General features: G+C 48.1%; 1 long non-coding RNA gene across 1 annotated transcript in view; it reads left to right on the top strand.

Moving 5' to 3' along the window:
* The window catches only part of LOC141253104 (uncharacterized), an 89,349-nt gene extending 75,006 nt beyond the window's left edge, over positions 1-14,343 (top strand). The window contains exon 4 of the long non-coding RNA XR_012314229.1: positions 14,159-14,343. This is a non-coding gene — a long non-coding RNA (uncharacterized lncRNA). The remainder of the gene's footprint in view (positions 1-14,158) is intronic.
* Positions 14,344-21,324: the final 6,981 nt, after the last annotated feature.

Genomic DNA, 21,324 nt, shown 5'->3' with positions numbered 1-21,324 from the left:
TCAACACTTATTGGAAAGCAGCATCAACCTGGAATGCATACTACAACAGTACTGTGCAGTGTAGCTCTGAATCCAGCTCTAGGGTGAGATAAACAATTACTAGAAAGAATCATCAACATAGATGACAACATGCAGCAGTACTGAGTAGTGTAGCTGTGAATCCAGTCCTGGAGTGAGATAAACACTTACTAGAAGGCAGCAGCATGATCTGTATGTGACCCTCTTCTTACTTCTCTCCTCCTTCCTCCTTGCTTACCCCTCTCTATAGATTTCAATAGGCAGCTGTAATCTGATCTCTCAGTGAGCTGGAAGATTTTCTCATTTTGACCAAGATGAATTTTAGTAGTTTTTCAGAGTTAGTGATTTTAGATGACATCTCCACTACATAGAAGTCTTCCCAGTACACAGTGTCTCTATTGATACAGAAGGGGTTAATTCACTTTCCTGCAGAGTGGAGGCAGAGTTATTGATCGCTGCCGCACTCCTACACTCTATATTCCTCCAGATGGTCTAACACTGTGGCAAATCTCACAGTATAGTCAACATATGTCACTAGGATTACCCACAGATAATATTCCAGGAATTATTTGCACTTGGATCTACCAAGAACTGGAGAAGCAGAATTTATTAGATTTATATCTTTGTTATTTTGTTTATTAATACTATTAATAAGTAAATCCCACATCCTGCGCATCTTCTGCACCCGCTAAAGACATTTTATAAACCACTTATAAGACTTCCATTCAGTTGTCTAAATAACAAATCTTTACAGTGCCCCGCCATACTATGCAAAATCGAGGCACTGGATACTAACTAGAAGTGTCAGACAATATGTATATACTACCAGACAGTGCTCAAATAATACCACCAGACAGTGCTCAAATAATACCACCAGACAGTGCTCAAATAATATCACCATACAATGCTCAAATAATATCACCATACAGTGCTCAAATAATACCACCAGACAGTGCTCAAATAATATCACCATACAAAGCTCAAATAATATCACCTTACAGTGCTCAAATAATATCACCATACAGTGCTCAAATAATATCACCATACAGTGCTCAAATAATACCACCAGACAGTGCTCAAATAATACCACCATGCAGTGTCCAAATAAAGCCACCATTCTGTGCTCATCTTATAACAACATACTGTTCTCATATAATACCAATATACAGCACTCAAATAAGGCTACAAAATGGTGTTCAATTAATAACACCATACAGTGCTCAAAAGTATCATCATACAGTACTTGATTAATAACACTTGTCAAAACTCAAATAATACCACCACACAGTGCTCAAATAATATAATATAGTGTTCAAAAACTACCATTCTGTGCTCATATAATACCATTACACAATGCTCAAATAATGTAATCACACTGTGCTAAAAAATAACTGTACAATGCTCAAATATTACTACCAAGTAGTGCTTAAATACTAGCACCAAACAGTGCTAATAAAACACCAACATATAGTGCTCAAATAATACCACCACACAGTGCTCAAATAATGCAGCAATACTTTGCTGATATAGTGGTAGTATAAAATGCTTGAATAGTACTGCTACACTCAGCCTTCATAATACCACCATACATTGACTAAATATTGCTACTATATAAAGCCTAAATAATACCAGTATTCTTAAATAATAACGCCATACATAGCCAAATATTACCATCATATGGTAACTAAATATTATCACAATATGAAGTCTACAACCCAGTACAGTGCTCTAATAATACCACAGTATAATGCTTTAATAATATAACACTATGCAGTGAAAAAAATAATACCACCATACAGTGCTCAAATAATACCATTATATAGTGCTAAAATTATTCCACTAGTGTTCATATAATATCACCATATAGTGGTCAAATAATAACAAATGATACTAAAATAATTCACCATACAGTCTTCAAACAATACCGCCATACAGCGACACCATAACTGCTCCATACGGAAAGAAATCTAATAACAGTGCTATGGCATGTCTAGATAATACTGCTATACAGTACCTGATAGCAGAATATGTAACGTGTGAACCTATTGCAGCACCTGATAGCAGAATATGCAAAGTGTGAACTTATTACAGCACCTGATAGCAGAATATGCAACGTGTGAACCTATTGCAGCACCTGATAGCAGAATATGCAACGTGTGAACCTACTGCAGCACCTGATAGCAGAATATGTAACGTGTGAACCTATTGCAGCACCTGGTAGCACAATATGCAACATGTCAAACTATTGCGGCACCTGATAGCAGAATATGTAACATGTGAAGCCATTGCAGCACCTGATAGCAGAATATGCAGCATGTGAAGCTATTGCAGCACCTGATCGGAGGATATCCAACATGTGAAGCTATTGCAGCACCTGATAGCAGAATATGCAACATATGAACCTATTGCAGCACCTCATAGCAGAATATCCAACGTGTGAACCTATTGCAGCACCTGATAGCAGGATATGTAACGTGTGAACCTATTGCAGCACCTGATAGCAGGATATGTAACGTGTGAACCTATTGCAGCACCTAACAGCAGGATATCCAACATGTGAACCTACTGCAGCACCTGATAGCAGAATATGCAATGTGTGAACCTATTGCAGCACCTGATAGCAGAATATGCAACGTGTGAACCTATTGCAGCACCTGATAGCAGAATATGCAACGTGTGAACCTACTGCAGCACCTGATAGCAGAATATGTAACGTGTGAACCTATTGCAGCACCTGGTAGCACAATATGCAACATGTCAAACTATTGCGGCACCTGATAGCAGAATATGTAACATGTGAAGCCATTGCAGCACCTGATAGCAGAATATGCAGCATGTGAAGCTATTGCAGCACCTGATCGGAGGATATCCAACATGTGAAGCTATTGCAGCACCTGATAGCAGAATATGCAACATATGAACCTATTGCAGCACCCTCATAGCAGAATATCCAACGTGTGAACCTATTGCAGCACCTGATAGCAGGATATGTAACGTGTGAACCTATTGCAGCACCTGATAGCAGGATATGTAACGTGTGAACCTATTGCAGCACCTAACAGCAGGATATCCAACATGTGAACCTACTGCAGCACCTGATAGCAGAATATGCAATGTGTGAACCTATTGCAGCACCTGATAGCAGAATATGCAACGTGTGAACCTATTGCAGCACCTGATAGCACAATATGCAACATGTGAACCTATTGCAGCACCTGATAGCAGGATATGTAACATGTGAAGCTATTGCAGCACCTGATAGCAGAATATGCAACGTGTGAACCTATTGCAGCACCTGATAGCAGAATATGCAACGTGTGAACCTATTGCAGCACCTGATAGCAGAATATGCAACGTGTGAACCTATTGCAGCAACTGATAGCAGAATATGCAGCGTGTGAACCTATTGCAGCACCTGATAGCAGAATATGCAACATGTGAAGCTATTGCAGCACCTGATAGCAGAATATGCAACGTGTGAACCTATTGCAGCACCTGATAGCAGAATATGCAACATCTGAACCTATTGCAGCACCTAATAGCAGAATATGTAACATGTGAAGCTATTGCAGCACCTGATAGCAGAATATGCAAAGTGTGAACCTATTGCAGCACCTGATAGCAGGATATGTAACATGTAAACCTATTGCAGCACCTGATAGCAGAATATGCAACGTGTGAATTTATTGCAGCACCTGATAGCAGAATATGCAACGTGTGAACCTACTGCAGCACCTGATAGCAGAATATGCAACATGTGAACCTATTGCAGCACTTGATAGCAGGATATGTAACATGTGAACCTATTGCAGCACCTGATAGCAGAATATGCAACGTGTGAACCTATTGCAGCACCTGATAGCAGAATATGCAACGTGTGAACCTATTGCAGCACCTGATAGCAGAACATGCAACATGTGAACCTATTGCAGCACCTAACAGCAGCATATCCAACATGTGAACCTATTGCAGCACCTGATTGCAGAATATGCAACGTGTGAACCTATTGCAGCACCTAATAGCAGAATATGCAATGTGTGAACCTATTGCAGCACCTGATAGCAGGATATGTAATATGTGAACCTATTGCAGCACCTGATAGCAGAATATGCAACGTGTGAACCTATTGCAGCACCTGATAGCAGAATATGCAATGTGTGAAGCTATTGCAGCACCTGATAGCAGAATATGCAACGTGTGAACCTATTGCAGCACCTGATAGCAGAATATGCAATGTGTGAAGCTATTGCAGCACCTGATAGCAGGATATGTAACGTGTGAACCTATTGCAGCACCTGATAGCTGAATTTTTAATGAACCCCTATGTACGATACACCTTTATAATCATGATGCACTCCCTGTGATTGCCCTGATCTTGGGGTTCCCTGCTCACCAGGACTCCGCTGCCTCTATGGGAGCAGCTCTGTCTGAGCCTGGCCGTAATAAACTATGGGTCGGAGATCATACCCGGAGCTCTGACGAGGGTCAAAATTAAAGATATTTTTATAATTTTTCCAACTTTTTATTGTAACTCATCTGCAGCTCATTTCCAGGACAGCAGTTATCAGACGAGACGGAAGTGCTCACACCCGGAGCTTCAGAAACGCCCGCGCTGCAGCTAAGCTCCAGGATAAATTGATGACTTTGTGATGGGAACCTGCCTCCATTCATTTCTTCGCTCATCTCAAGACTTCCCCGGGACTTCTTGATGCTGCAGATATGAGGATTTCTACCACAGCATTATTCCGGACTCTCTTATCACTCACGTCACATTCTGTGCGTTAGAAAGCAATTACAGTACGCAGGAATTTCCCAGAACTCTCCTTATTCCCATCAGTAGGACTATAGTCGGATTTCAGATCTTACTTTCCAGGTTCCAGCTCAGGATGAGTTTCCATTGCATCGTATTTTTATTTGCAGCCTTCAGTCTGATTTATACTCTATGAAAGTCAAGAAAACCAAAAATATATATATATATAATTTGTAGCAAAGTCGTCAACGCAAATAACCAACCAATCTCCGTAGCAGGTCCCAAGGACACTCCGGTGTTCCTTCTTTTACCCCTGTATGGAAATTTGTCAAAAGCTTCCCCTGGATTGTGTCTGTGGACTATATAGATGCCAGCTAGTCACATCTGAACTAGAGAGTCCAATGGGTCATGGTGAGCCAGAATGATAATAAAAACAGCAAACGGTGAAGTCTAGTAACTCAACCAAAGTGTGAACTGGAGCAGAGCAATCAAGATATAGAAGCCAGGTCAGAACTCAAACTCAAAAAATAAGCCCCCTAGAGCAGTGCACAATACAGTATTTGCACCACCCAATCCCAAGGAACTGATGGGAAGTCCAACGATTGCACCACGACCTCCTCCTCTCACCATCAGTGTTGTCCACAGCGAGGGGGTTGTGGTGCCTGACACTGGAGGCAGTTGATGTTGGAGCATAGACAGGTAAGATCATTCCCTAACAAGAACCAGGGCCAATGGTTTTATAGAAAGCCAATAAACCTCTCAGCATATTTTTGGAGTGTGGGAGGAAACTGGGTACCCTGAGGAAACCCTCAAACATGGGAAGAACATACAAACTCCATGCAGATATTGTCCTTCATAAGGTTTGAACTCAGGACGTCAGTGCTGCAGGGAAACAGTGCAACCACTGAGCCCCCCAAAAAATCACACCGAATCATACTTCAGAAAGTTCAAAACTTTTTTTTCTCGCAAAATAACTTTCTTTTTCATGTTGTCCTCATGGACCAAAATGAGTTTTCTCATCATAGTACTTTATGGTTGGGGTCAGTGGGTAATTTGTACTATTTTTGGAGCCTCATGGGTTGTGCTTATGTAGCACCCTGAGGATTCGGCTGCTACAGGGGTATTGCACCTCAACCCAGAGGTGTGATATTCCACTCCCGGGTAAGGATGGAGTGTGGACCTGAGCTCGGTAGGCTGCATGCACTACACACATCCCATTTCCGAGGAGCAGACCGACGGTACTCCCACTTAGAAATGTGCAGGTACGACCGAGTCTGTTCCTGGCTGGAGTGGGAGGGGGGTGGAACATCCCAAGTAGTGTAGGGGCAGATAGGGGGAGCAGCCTGGGTAAAGATAGGAGCTCATTGGGTGCTGGACACCTGAGCTCACACATAGAGGGTGTATATAAGGTGGGCACCATCAAAGAACAGGGTCAGTCTGTCATCCTTTTGTCAGAGCAGAGCAGAGGAAGAGGAGCAGAGCAGCCCCAGAGAGAGAGAGAGGAGAAAGCCAGAAAGACCCAGAGGGGGAAACAGAAAAGGAACTCTGAGAACCCAAAGTCCATCAGCGGGTGAAGAGTTGGCATCAGGGTACCGGAACCCAAGCTGGTGGGGGCAAAAACACACCCTAGCCAGAGACCGGAGGCCGTGGGCAGCGTCTGCCACGGCCACCCACCACATCCACCCCGAAGGCATACCACGTGGAGGGTCAGGGAACCCAAGGCCAAGGGTCTCCCAACAGAAGGCCCGAGGGAGCTGGACCTGGGTGGATCACTAGTGGGGACGGCCAGAGGAAGGGACAGAAGGAGAGCTCAGGGTCACGCTCCGGACTTGTTTGGGGGTTGGCTGGATCCAGGACCTGGTGGACGCAGCACGGCTCGGGTGGTCACTTGAAGCTGGAGTGACCGGAACATCAGCAGTGAGTAAACACCCTAAACTGCACAACCCGACTCTGTCTTCATTTAACACCTATGCTGCACCACCACAACCCCCATCCTCTGCACCTGACCCCCTGAGGCTATACCCCACCCGTTGGGGGTTATACCATCACAAGCTGCACCTACACCATCAGCCTCAGCGGACCCTGCTGCAGCGGCGGCCATAGTGACCGCAATACAACGGGTGGCGTAGTCGACATTAAGAACTTAATAACATCTGTAGGACTGCCACATACAACTGAGTTTGACGCCCTGGGCACGGACCGGGTCACAGCCACTCGGAAGACTACAACCCCCATCTGATCCGGCTCCGGATATTCCCCCTAAAAGAATATGGCCCAGGGGGTGCGTCAACTTTGGCGTAGTCGGCAGGATCACGTGCCCGCAACACCCGGGTACTGCGTGCCTGAAGAAAAGTACAAGTTTACCTCAAAAAGAAGTCTCCTGCCGGTTCCGGAGGGTCCCCGTCATCGGACCCCATCACCAGTCGATTCCCGCCGGTTGTCCGCCATTAACAGCGTTTTCCCGCCATCTGCAGAGTTTCCCGCCAAGGGGAAGCGATTCCCGCCATTTCCAAAGGTTTCCCGCCTTGGAAGAGCGGACGCCATTATGGGCGTGCCAGAGGGTGGCGAGAGGCCACCTCCCATCGTGGGCCAGGACCGAAAATGGCGCCAAAAGTGGAAACCGCCCCCACCAACAGAGACTGTGATGCTAGAGGTGTCTGTCAGCGTGAAAGAACAGCCCCTGGAGCTGACAGTCACCAAGTGGCCCCGGGACCGCCCTCGAGGTGGGAGGAGACGAAAGGAGAGAACAAAGATGGGTGCCGCTTGGAGGAGTCTAGAGCGAGCGCACCCGGAGGCAAGAAGCCTGGAGAAGAATATCGGAGGAGCTTACCCGGAGATGGTGAGAAATCAGAGCAGCACCGGCCCGTTGGCCAGGAGCCTGCTAGAAACAGAGGAGGGAGAGCAGAGCAGCACCGGCCCGTTGGCCAGGAGCCTGCTGGAGACGACTGTAGGAGAGCAGAGCAGCACCGACCCGTTGGTCAGGAGCCTGCTGGAAACAACGACCCCACTAGGCCTAGTGGAGGTCCTAGCACAGCTCCCCCGAGACCGGGAGTGTGCACAGACCGCTCTGGAGGGCCTCGCAAGGAGGATGGCCCGGGTGCAGCGAGAGACGTTGGCGGCGTGGAGCCGTGAGATGGCCCAGCAGACCGAGACCTGTCAGCGGAGCACGCCACCCGAGACGAGGAGACAGACCGCCTCTGAGGATGGCGCAGGAGGACTGAAGGCCGGAGACGGCGCCGAGAAGGGAGCCGAACGAGTGGAGGCAGGTAAAGGGGACGTCTATACCCCAAACCGGGAAACCGTGTACCTGCCCCAGCTCCCCGTCGCAGAGCCCGAAGTCTATCCTGCCGTGCCCGTCGCTGCAACGTCACCGCCGCAGACTAGGCCTCAAACGGGAGCCGCGACCCCTGTGACGTCACACGCCTCGACCCCAAGCGTGACCAAGCAGGAAGTACCACCAGCCTGGTCGCAAGGCCTAGTACCCCCGGGCGCCGCAATACCAACAGCGCCCCCTACCTCCGCGGAGCCCCCGGCCTGGTCGCAGGGCCAAGTAGCCCAGGGCGCCGCCGTCCTTACGGTGCCCTTCACCTTCCAGATACCTCAGGCCTGGCCGCAAGGCCCGGGCAACCCGGGCGCCACCACCACCGCGCCCATAAGACCAAGAGTGCCGCATCTGGGAGAGGACCTGTACGCCCAGCACACGTGCCCGGATGGGCAGCCATTTATATGGCCACCGGAGTTCCACCATCCCCGACTCCGGAGAGAGAGACCCCTAGACGAGCCCCTGATTCCGGTTCCGAAGCCCGCAAGGAGGACCTCGCCCCCGCTGGAGGAGGCACAGTTTGAGTGGGACCCCACCGGAGAAGATCTCATGGGGTTCACTCAGGAGACTCGGGCAGCTGCAGCGGAGCGTGCTGAGTGCTGCCGCCAACAGCTCGAGGACTTTGAGAGGGAGCGGAGAGAGAGGCGGGTCCGGGAACAACAAGCCCAGATAAGGAGCGCGGAGCAGAAGAGCCGGGCCAGGAGAGACCCCCGTGCAGCGCATAGTCCCCGCACCACCGGGACTGTGATAAAGTTTAACCTGCAGCATGGGTGGGGCTTCATCCGAGACCACCACACCCTAGGCGACGTCTTCGTAACCAGGAGAGACGTTGAGTCCCACCTACCGGAGGGACACAGAGGTCGTGACCTTTACATCGGGGACGAGGTCACCTTCACCCGGCACAAGTGTGCCAAAGGTCCCTACGCCCTCCATGTGCATCGCCTGACGGAGGAAGAGCTGCGGTGTGAGGAGGAAGAACAAGAGGACCCGGACGGGTCTGAAACTAGAGTAAAAGGTAACCACAAAGAAAGAGCAGGAGGACGTCGTCGTTGAGTACAGCGGAGTAGAAGCTGTATATATTTGCCCGTCGGGGCACAGTGAACTGTTACTGCTGCTAATATAGTCCCCGTTGGGACCAGCAAGTGTGAACTGTTACCCGTATTTCCCTAAATCCCACTGACCGAGGACTGAGAGCGGTCATTCCTCCCTAATACCTGGCCGAGGACTGAGAGCGGCCATACCCCTTGTAAATAGTTGCGCGTCCTAAAGCGCCCCCTACCGGTTTTATAGGAAAGCCACGAGTTCCAAAGACTGTCGCACTTTACCCGGTCACACGTTGCACAGTGACCGGAGGAGGAGCCAGAGGCGACGAGAATGTTTTATAAGAATGTTTTGCTGCTAATGTATGTTATTTTATATGTTTATACGATGTTGTTGATATGAAAAAAATTTTGTATGTTTTGGTGTTGTTTATGTCTTACAGCCCGAGGACGTGCTGTGATTTACCAGGGGGGAATGTAGCACCCTGAGGATTCGGCTGCTACAGGGGTATTGCACCTCAACCCAGAGGTGTGATATTCCACTCCCGGGTAAGGATGGAGTGTGGACCTGAGCTCGGTAGGCTGCATGCACTACACACATCCCATTTCCGAGGAGCAGACCGACGGTACTCCCACTTAGAAATGTGCAGGTACGACCGAGTCTGTTCCTGGCTGGAGTGGGAGGGGGGTGGAACATCCCAAGTAGTGTAGGGGCAGATAGGGGGAGCAGCCTGGGTAAAGATAGGAGCTCATTGGGTGCTGGACACCTGAGCTCACACATAGAGGGTGTATATAAGGTGGGCACCATCAAAGAACAGGGTCAGTCTGTCATCCTTTTGTCAGAGCAGAGCAGAGGAAGAGGAGCAGAGCAGCCCCAGAGAGAGAGAGAGGAGAAAGCCAGAAAGACCCAGAGGGGGAAACAGAAAAGGAACTCTGAGAACCCAAAGTCCATCAGCGGGTGAAGAGTTGGCATCAGGGTACCGGAACCCAAGCTGGTGGGGGCAAAAACACACCCTAGCCAGAGACCGGAGGCCGTGGGCAGCGTCTGCCACGGCCACCCACCACATCCACCCCGAAGGCATACCACGTGGAGGGTCAGGGAACCCAAGGCCAAGGGTCTCCCAACAGAAGGCCCGAGGGAGCTGGACCTGGGTGGATCACTAGTGGGGACGGCCAGAGGAAGGGACAGAAGGAGAGCTCAGGGTCACGCTCCGGACTTGTTTGGGGGTTGGCTGGATCCAGGACCTGGTGGACGCAGCACGGCTCGGGTGGTCACTTGAAGCTGGAGTGACCGGAACATCAGCAGTGAGTAAACACCCTAAACTGCACAACCCGACTCTGTCTTCATTTAACACCTATGCTGCACCACCACAACCCCCATCCTCTGCACCTGACCCCCTGAGGCTATACCCCACCCGTTGGGGGTTATACCATCACAAGCTGCACCTACATCATCAGCCTCAGCGGACCCTGCTGCAGCGGCGGCCATAGTGACCGCAATACAACGGGTGGCGTAGTCGACATTAAGAACTTAATAACATCTGTAGGACTGCCACATACAACTGAGTTTGACGCCCTGGGCACGGACCGGGTCACAGCCACTCGGAAGACTACAACCCCCATCTGATCCGGCTCCGGATATTCCCCCTAAAAGAATATGGCCCAGGGGGTGCGTCACTTACACAGGGGGTGTGTCATCTGCCAAGGCAGGAAATAGACAGTCATTGGATGTAAAGTTAAGCAGGGGTGTGGAAGATTGAGTACAGGCCCACCCAAGTGCCGGACTTATATAAATGGTCCAATCAGGGGGCGTAGCAATCACGGTTGCAGAGGTTGTGACCACAACCGGGCCCATGCTGGAGGGGTGGCCCGCCGATGGCAGCAGCTATTTCAGCTGGATGTGCATCTGAGTACGCACAATAAGCTGAAATGCATTGTGGCACAAAGATCCACCAGCTCCCTGTACTGCAATACACGCCGCCGACCAATCACAGGCCAGCAGTTGACGTCTGTGTGCTAGTCACAGGCGGCACATGGCAGTGACGCCATGAGCTGCCCATCGCTTGCACGCCAAAGTCAGATTGTGTGCCAACTATAGTAGAGGATGCCGCACATCGTGGGATTAGAGGTAAGAAAGAAGAATCTTTATTTTTTTTGTATTTGTTTGAGAAGAGGACATTATTGCTAGAAGGGGCCCAGGATGAAGGATATTATAACAGTAAGGGGGCCATGATTGGGGACATTATACCTGGAAGGGGTCAGGATAGAGAGGACATTATACCAGGAAGGGGCCCAGGATGGAGGAAATTAGTACTAAAATGGGTCCACGATGAGGACTTTATTACAGGAAGGGACCAGGATGGGGGACATTATTACAGAAAGGGGCCAGGAAAGGGGACATTATTATAAGTAGGGGCTTAGGATGGGGGAGATTATTTTAGGAAAAGACTATGCTCGAGGACATTGTTACAGGAAAAGGGATATTATTACCTACGTCTCCACAGGCTCAGGAACGCTACAAGGGCCCATACATCTGGCAAACATGCAGGTGGGGACCCAGGTCCACATTTTTCACCAGGACCAATCACTCTAGTTACGCCCCTCGATTCAATAATGGCTGATATCACTCATCACTCCTCGCGTCTCCATGCATAGTACCTCAATCTTATATGCAGCGGTGCAAAGATTTTCCTACTGCTATCTGCAAGCTAGTGTCTTATCTCTGTGTCGGCACAATCTGCACATCCTGACCAATTTACAAACGCCGTTGCAATTGTTCTCACACCCCATGCTACTTCCATTAGTTTGTTCTCAGACGTAGCATCGTCAGCGCCGTGTCACACGTGGAGGAGCCATAATTAACCATTGTTCTAGTAACATTTCCCATGACGCTGTAAGTCTGCGCAGAACGATCAGTGTTACCAGAGAATAGCTGTAGAATTCGCCTAAAATACATGGAGCGTTGTTACCATGGCAGTGCATTGTGTCTGTAGTTCATTATTCGTCAGACAAGTCATTCATGGGATTGTATTCTGTACTGCAGACGATGCCTATGGTTTCATGCATCCGTGGATGATGCAACGATGGACCGGGGGGAACTGCAGTCAGGGAAAAGGTAATGTCATATGCAAAACCATCAAAATACCAAAATATACATATTAGGATTGAAAAATTACATGCCACTTGTACATAAGAATTCAACTAATTAAAAAATGTAAAATGTATTCTTGAGGAATTTAGAGTTGATGGGGGGGGGGGTACCGTCTCCTGCTCAGGGTCTTCATCTATAAGCCAGAGTGAAGAATGGCCGCAAAGAGCATAGAAAGGTCCCAGCATGTCCATGCATTACACAGACAACACATTGGTTTCAATAAGCAATGTGTAGTACTGAATTTTAGCCTGTGGTGGCATTGTAGGGAAATTGAACGCTTGCTGAGGAGCTCAACCAATCACAGATGATCTATAGGAGTCAAAGCAGCTCAAGAGCGAGGCTCAAGATATGTCTCAAAATACCTCCAACTATGAATTACTAAACAGAAAGGATGGGAAAATCAATTCTAAACTAATTAATTTAGTTTAGAATTTTCCAACAAAAAATACAGTATATCGATTTTAGTGAATCTGAATTTTTGGGAATTCAATTAGCGTGAATCCAGTAAAATGGCTGCCATTTTGCTGTATTCTTATGGTTTGGGAAGGGGTCAACAGCTCTGCTTGGTGCTGGACTGCTCTTCAATCTTTATCAACACGTTCTTGATGCACGTTCTGACGTCATGAAGTCCTGATGTATGTATCGAGGCTTAGCCGACACCGGAGGGACCGGCGGAGAGTGAAGAGGAGACAAGAGAAGAGCAGATGACTTGAGAAAGCCAAAGGAGAACTGGCAGTAGCTGTGGCGGCACGGACAGTTAGCGGGTAAGGTGTGAGTATTTTACTGTTTTTAACCACTTCATGGCCCATATGTTTATTAGGCTTTTGGGGTCCTGAGACCTCAAAACATAAAAAATTTGATTCTAATCTAATACATTTGATGCAAGACTAATTTTCTGGCCGAATTTGAGAGAATCTGCGGAACGTGGATTTTGGCAGATTCACTCATCTTTACTAGTCGGACTTTCCATTCTTCATCGGAGAAAGCCGTATGCTCACATGTGAATGAAGTCTGAAGTTTATAAGCTGAAATATTTTCTTTCTTCCTCTCCGGTTGTGTTTTTCTACGTCTCAGAACCATATCTCAGTGCGGCGATGGAAAAGTATATTATCTGGTTCTCGGAGACAGCGGAAACACGCAGAATAGATTGTTCTCCGCCATCAGCCGATTGCAGCTTTATATTTTTACTTTACTTACTATCTCAAGGCTGAAATGGAAATAAAGCAGACGTTCCAGTTATTGGCTGGTGTAAAACACCGTTGGATGGGATCAGGGGATATTAAAGGGGAGACGTGAGGATATATAATGTAAGACATGGGATGTGGGGGTTCCAGTGAACAAAACCCACCATCACAAGATTAGGGCTAGCCCCTGATTAGATGATAGCATTTTGCTAGCCATAGACCACCTTATTCATGGCTCTCTAGCCGCTTATCTTCGTGCCAATCTGTCTGTAATTGTAAAACATTAATTAAATTAAGTCCTACATTATAGACAGTAGCAGTTGGTCATTTGCTTTTTGGGGCCCGGGAGCTCAAGGAAAGAAGAGCCATGTAGGACCAAATCAAGAAAATGTAAGGTCATGGAGGTTAGTGGAAAAATTGTGAATAAATTGACCTTCATCATTGATGGACATATCTCATTCCCGGCTGCACGTGAGCCCATTACCACCTTCATGTTAAGGGAAGACAGGTACATTATGGGAGTCAATGGCTGGAAGACTTCTTGCCCCCTGAGTATAGTCCCCTCTCCCCTATTGACATGGGACAGCTATGAAGGAAGTATTAAGTGGCTCTATCATAATCGAGAAAAGAGCAGCTGCCACATGACAACGACTTTCATTCTATCTTGTAACAAACTCTTGTCTTAATATCTAGGAGGCTCCAGGAAAAGGGAGAGACCTTTTGCCCAAATCTCCCGGAAGGTTTCATGTGCGTGTTGGATGCTCCATCATCAGACGTAGCTCCGGCATCCAAAGGATCATTCGGAGATCGGCAATGATCGCACAATCAATGGAGGCCACGAAATGGGGATGACAAAAAATCTTTGACCCACAATCCGAAGCATCCTGGATGCCGATCCATGAAAGTTGGTAAGTATAAGATAAGCTTTAAGGATCAGCTATTAATACCGAATAAACTCTGGACACCTGGGACAGAAGGTAACTGTTACGGGTGTATCAAGTGTGACAGACAGTCGCTCTGGATCCGGCTGTAGAAGGTCACTGCGCTTGGCATTGCAGACGCCTTCTTGACCCACTCATCTCTGCAGTTTAGTGATATCCTTCTTCCTTTAGGACTCAGCAGCAACCTCCACCTTCTGCTGCTAATTGACACACCCTTGCTTGGTAGTTGAAAACTCTGTGTCTCCAGAGAGTTGCCGGTGATAGTTCTATGTTCCTCTGTCCTTGCCTGGAGTACTAGTAGTCGGCTAGCTTCTTCTTACTTTCCTTGGAGGACAGTTGGCATTATCTCTCTGGTGTCTTCTCAAGCTAAATGTATCCCCTTTGTTTACCTTGTTGTCTTAAGTTACAATGGGGCCTGAGTAGTGTTCACCCCGTCCCCTCCCTACCTAGGGCCTAGCTCTAGGGACATTGAGGGATTAGGTTTCCTGCTCGGCGATAGCTGCGGAACCTATATAGGGACGATAGGGTAGTCAGGGTGATATTAGATCTGCCTAGGGGTCTCCACTCCCCCTTTATCTAGTTGTTGGGCTCCCTTCCCCCTCTTCCCGTTGTTGTACATTTGTTCCTTCTCTCACCTTGCGTGACAGTAACGTGGGATAAGATGTCAAATAATAAAGAATTAAGCTTATGGATCTCTAGAATAGTATACAAAATACTGGACAGAGAAAAGCCAGAAACCTTGACTCATGAAGCTTCACGGGGTTCCCTCCAATGTGGTGTCAGATCGGGGTACCCAGTTTGTTTCTAAGTTCTGGAAAGCTTTCTGTACTCGACTGGGGGTGCAGCTGTCCTTTTCCTCTGCCTTCCATCCTCAGTCGAGTGGACAGACCAAGCTCATTAATCTGAATTTAGAGACTTACCTCAGGTGTTTTGTCTCCGATGAACCAGGAGGATTGGGCATCTTACTTACCGCTGGCTGAGTTTGCTATTAATAATCATCGCCAAGAATCTACCGGCAGGTCACCCTTCTTTGATGCATACGGTTTCCATCCACAGTTTGGTACTTTTAGTGGGGGAGGGGCTTTGGGAGTTCTTGAGGAGGAACGTTTTGCTTCGTCGCTCTCCTCTATGTGGCGGGGGTGGGGAGGGGTTCAGAGTAATTTGATGATCATGGGACACAGGTACAAACGTATGGCTGACAAGAAATGCTCGCCAGGACCGGACCTATGTGTGGATGACTTTGTGTGACTGTCTACCAGGAATATTAAGTTGAAGGTTCCTTCCTGGAAGCTGGGACTTAGATTTATTGGTCCCTATAAAATAACCTTCATCATTAACTCAGCAGCTTTCCGTCTTGAGCTACCTCAGGCCCTTAAGATCCACAATGTGTTTCACAGGTCTCTGCTCAAGAAATATGTAGAACCTCTTGAGTCCTCTCCCCTGCCACCACCCTCAATCATGGTTGATGGTAATTTGGAGTTTCAAATTTCGAGGATTGTGGATTCTAGTCTCCAGCGTCGTTCCCTACAGTACTTGGTGCGCTGGAGGGATTATGGTCCAGAGGAAAGGATGTGGGTTTCAGCATTAGACGTGAATGCGCCTAGGCTGGTTCGTTCGTTCCAAACCTCTCATCCTGAGAAACCTGGTCCTGAGTGTCCTGAGGCCACTCGTAGAAGGGGGGGTACTGTCACGGGTGTATCAAGTGTGACAGACAGTCGCTCTGGTTCCGGCTGTAGAAGGTCCTCCGCTTGGCATTGCAGACGCCTTCTTGATCCTCTTATCTCTGTAGTATAGTGATATCCTGCTTCCTTTAAGACCCAGCAGCAACCTCCACCTTCTGCTGCTAATTGACACACCCTTGCTTGGTAGTTAAAAACTCTGTGTCTCCAGAGAGTCGCCGGTGATAGTTCTATGTTTCTCTGTCCTTGCCTGGAGTACTAGTAGTCGGCTAGTTTCTTCTTACTTTCCTTGGAGAACAGTTGGCATTATCTCTCTGGTGTCTTCTCAAGCTAAGTGTATTTCCTTTGTTTGTTTACCTAGTGTTCACCCCGTCCCCTCCCTACCTAGGGCCTATTGTTAGGGGCAGTCAGGGATTAGGTTTCCTGCTCGGCGATAGCTGCGGAACCTACTTTATATAGCAATGATAGGGTAGTCAGGGTGATATTAGATCTGCCTAGGGGTCTCCACTCCCCCTTTCCATACTTGTTGGGCTCCCTTCCCCCTCTTCCTGTTGTTGTACACTTGTTCCTTCACTCACCTTGCGTGACAGTAACATGGGATAAGATGTCAAATAATAAGGAACTAAGCTTATGGATCTCTAGAATAGTATTCAAACTACTGGACAGAGAAAAGCCAGAAACCTTGGAGATCTCCATGAAGAACACCTTGGTATAGTGTCTGCCTTATCTACTCTATGACAGCTATGCATAGCCTATGACAATTCTTCAATTTTCTCCCGCTCCACATTGATAGGAAACCCATTTGGAAGGAAACCAGTGGCAGATATAGAAGACAGAAGCCTGGTTGCATTGCAAGCTTTGAGGACCTCTCTTTTTATCTATGGCCTGATCTCAAGCTCCTATTATGAAGTCCAGTATTAACACCCTAAACCAAGCACATGGTCTTCATTTTCCCCTCTAGTCTCTATCAACGACCCCTAAACCAATTATCCGCAGAGGTGGTAGGGTCTTGGGTCCTAATGCAAAATCCATACTTGTCCCTGGAATGTCCAGGAGGCTAAGGGAAAAAGGAGATGTCCCAGACACCTGGAGGAGATAGCAAATCTCCAGTGTGCCACAAAGCATCCCAAAATGCAGTGCTTCTGGATGGCTTCTTGTGTATGATACTGGTGTGGCACCCTTGTCTGTAGCACCACAAAATGCCTGCATGTCTTATATACTTTTAAATGTATTGCCAGCTATGGTAAGGGCTGGTTTCTCTGCTGGGGAAACTGCATCCACACATTGTACCCAATCACTTACTGGAGGATTATGCACTTTTGCCTGAACTAGGAAGTGTGCACGATCCCTCGGGGGGGAGGAGGTGCTAGAGAAGTTGTAATATAAGGAGAAGTAGGAGCATGGAGGTCCAGATGGAGAGAAGAGCAGCGTGATCTCTTCAAGGACAGGGTATCAGTCCCTAGAGCCACAGAGACTTCCAGAGTCCGTGGTAAACTGAGAGACTGCTCGGTCTTCATATAACGAGCAGTAAAGTGCTTTGCCCAGGAGCTCAGCAGCTGCATAGAATTAGGGACACTGCTGCAAGAGAAAATAAGTGTTCTGATGGGACTCACGTTGCCTGCTCGCTGGAAGGGATCACGGATCCAGTACCTGTCTATCCTGGATTCCTGGGGTCCAAGAAATATTTCACCAGAGATATAATTAGCACAGCAGAGAAACTGGAGCCTCACCGTGCAGGTCAAACTATAACCCTTTGTGTGAGTTGTATGGAATCTTCTGGAACTGTTTGCAGAACTTCAGTAAAAGATACAAACTGATTATCACCCCATCTAAAGCTGATTATTCTCTGCTGCACCATTCCTGTTCCAACTCCCTTGGGAGCCAGCCCTGGTTGGGAAGGGTTAATCATCTGGCACTGCTCATCACCACCTAACTCCCAGGGACCTTCATCAGTGCCTGGCCATACCAGGCTGGACATCCCAACTGGTGTCACAAACCTTTTAATTATTTTATTATTAGCCCCGCAGTTGACAGAGACAGGCGCGCCCAGGGTCGGACTTGACCAGCACTCGGACCGCCGTGCATCAGTACCGTGACCGCATCGGCCGGCCGGAGTGGCCCACTCGGATGGATGCTCCATGAAAGGAGGTGGGAAATAGTGGAAGGGTCATAGCGCAGAAAACTGAGTGGGAAGTGGGCGTAAAGTGTGGTGTGGTCTGTAAAGGGCATCATCACTCAAGGCCATCACACAAAGTTGGCAAGTGCCCATTGGGTTTTCTGACATGAGTCAAAGGGACTTTCTGGCTCCAGGGCTCAGCTATGCCCACTGCCTCTGCACCCCTTATATGTACCGCCCCCTTTTACATACCCCCTATATTTAACCCCATGTTACCATATATTAAAGCTGAAGAAATTTCGTGGACTATAAGATGCCTGACAAATAGAATTTCACAACACATATTCAAGAAGAGAAAAGGTTAAACCAATTGAAGCTGCAGTAACCATTAAAAACCGTTTTCTGCTCCCGTTTCTCATTGGCAGATCTGTTACCATCTCCACATAGCACTAAAAAAACAGCGAAATTCTAATTAAAATCACTAATTAGAGAAATGTAGAAAGTGTTGATGTTGGGGGGAGAGGCAGCGAGTGCAGATATTTGTGTCTTCGGCACTTTGGTCCCTTGCCAGACGCCAGGCTGTTGGGCTCCGCTCCGACGCCAGATCTCTCGTTGCTGGTTATGCAAAGCAGGCGGCTTCCTTATTTTAGAAAGATTTAGTCCCCGGTCGTCCCTTTTCTTGTATTTAATGATATCTACAACCGTAATACAGTTCATAGAAATTACATTTCTCATCAATGAAGATACGGCACTAAAAACCGTGAAAAGACGAGCCGTGCCTTAAAGGAATCTTACTTTATATTAAACATCTCAATGTCTTAAAGTTAAAAATGAGACAATTTAGAAGTAGTGTTGAGCGAGCACTAAAATGCTCGGGTGCTCGAAGCTCGGGCCGAGCTCGCCGTGATACTCGGGTGCTCGACCCGAGCAACGAGCCCAATGTTAGTCTATGGGAGACTCGAGCATTTTTGCGGTGGCACCCCCGGCAGCCTTTTAAAAGCCTAACAAGTGCCCAAAATGATAGTGACAGTGCTCAAATGACATGGGGACAGCATGGGGATCGCCCCAGGAAGCATTTCTGACCCCCAGGTCACTGCTGTCAACAACGTGGTCAGAGGTATTAAGCCACTTTTACGGGCTCACAATAAAACGTTCAAAAACGAAAGTGAAACTTTTTTCCTGTGAAATATGTTAAGGAACATCCTTTCCAGGGAAAAGACTTGTGTATAAGTTAAAATAAATGACCAAAAACAAAAATACTCCTCCACACCTTCGGCTATGTTCACAAGTAGCATTTTTTATGCGTTTTTGCACTTTTGTATTGCTTTCAACTATGACAAATGCATTCACCGGGAAATGTCATTTTAACATTTTACAACCTTATCTGGCCATGTGCTGTGTGACACATGCATAAAGTGCTGAAAAGACATGGGAACAGCATGGGGAAGACCCCTGGAAGCATCTCTGACTCCCAGGTCACTGTCTAAAAGTGTGCCCATCATAAGTGATCCTTGCCGCATCAGAAGATGCAGACTTGCAACTATCCCCGTGCAAGTCCTTGTCCCAGGGCAGTGTTCAATTGTACCTTCCCCATTCCTTGCAATACAAGCGCAAGTATGCAGCCTGCCACCCACCCACCCCCAGGCAGCAATACCATACTGCTTGCTTGCTTGAACTTGAAATTGGGCCTTTTAGGCATGTGGAGGCGGAATCTGGCCACCACGCCATGGCTGTGTCGGCGGCCTGGTATCCATACTCAGTCCCCAGCCGCCTGGTGGCCGGGTGTCCCCGCTTGCTCCCCAGCCTCCAGGGGGTGGCCGGGTGTTCATACTCGGTCCCCAGCCACCCCTATTTGTCCCGGTAACCTTTCCCACACTTTTCTTAGCCTGGCCTGCTTTAGGGCAGCATTGGCCGAGCCCACCGGACTATCAGACTCCTCCGGTGGGCCCTGGCTTCTCCATCAGGGGAGTTGAGAGTGCCAAGGTGAGGAGCATGATGAGGATGATAGAAGTTAGCATCTGCTTTGTTTTGTTGTAATGCAAGCGCATGTATGTAGTAGCGGCTAGGCCTGAGGTGGTCAGCGTTTTGGCCCATATCCTACCTCCTCCGAGGATTGCTGGATGTTTTCCTGCTACTATCCAAGTTCTATGACTCCCGTTAAAACAAAGCTTCAGGTGATAAATGATGGATGAGGTAGTGGCAAAGGAGAAAGAGCAGGAGGAACAGGGACCATTCACATCAATATCAGGCCAGTCAACCAGATAAGTCTTGTAGGATATGTTTCTGTAACAAAAGAAGCGGTTCGGCTACACAGTTATAGGGCATACAGTGAGTGCAATGCCTATCAAAAATTTCGAGGCACTCCAACGCCCCTTGGAAATGACATGGAGGTCAGAGGGCGTTAACTAAACCTTTTTTTCCATTTATAGCAACTGGGTCTCCTGTGCACTGTTGGCCTAAGCAGTGAATGGAAGGCTTTCCAAAAATTATGAGGAACTGCAATGCTCCTTACAAGAGCCATGTGTGGCACCCCAGGGGTCTGGTCACCACAGTAATAGAGATATTACGTCGGAGAGCAAGTGGGAGGTTTCCTGGTCAGGATCCCTTAAACATGCAACATCCTCCTGCCCCAGTCCTGGGAGGGGAGAATTCTGCCCTTATAAACTGGATCTGGGGCGGGGTTGAGTGAGTCAGAGAACAGAGAACAGTCAGAGTAAGAGTGAGAGCAAGGGAACGTAAAAGCAAGGAGCTCTGTAGGAGCTAGGAGCTAAAGACCAGGGGCTGGAAGCTGAGCAGAGCTCGCCCTGGCAGAAGACAATAGGAACCGAACACAGGAGTCCGAGGCTGTGAGGACTTATATATCCAGCAGCAGAAACCAGCCGGCAGGGGATTTCAGGTCCTCTGGCCATAGAAGCCCGGAGGCTCAGTCACAAGCAAGGGACCAGCACCGCCGTCGTGGAGCGGAGGCTAACAGAAGGCCCCAAGTAACCATCCATATGGGTGAGCACTACACGGTACACTCAGGGACGTGGGCTACTTCTACCTGCTTACAGCAAGGTAGCCAGGAAGAGTGCAGACAGACGGGGAGGCCTACAACTCCACCTGGCCAGGGGAACTCCTGCT

The sequence above is a fragment of the Phyllobates terribilis genome, unplaced genomic scaffold, assembly GCF_046119375.1.
Source record: "Phyllobates terribilis strain yellow unplaced genomic scaffold, ASM4611937v1 Scaffold_2__4_contigs__length_985480577, whole genome shotgun sequence".
NCBI lineage: Eukaryota > Metazoa > Chordata > Amphibia > Anura > Dendrobatidae > Phyllobates > Phyllobates terribilis.
The sequence above is the reverse complement of the archived record's forward strand: the minus strand, read 5'-3'. Positions and strand labels throughout refer to the sequence as shown.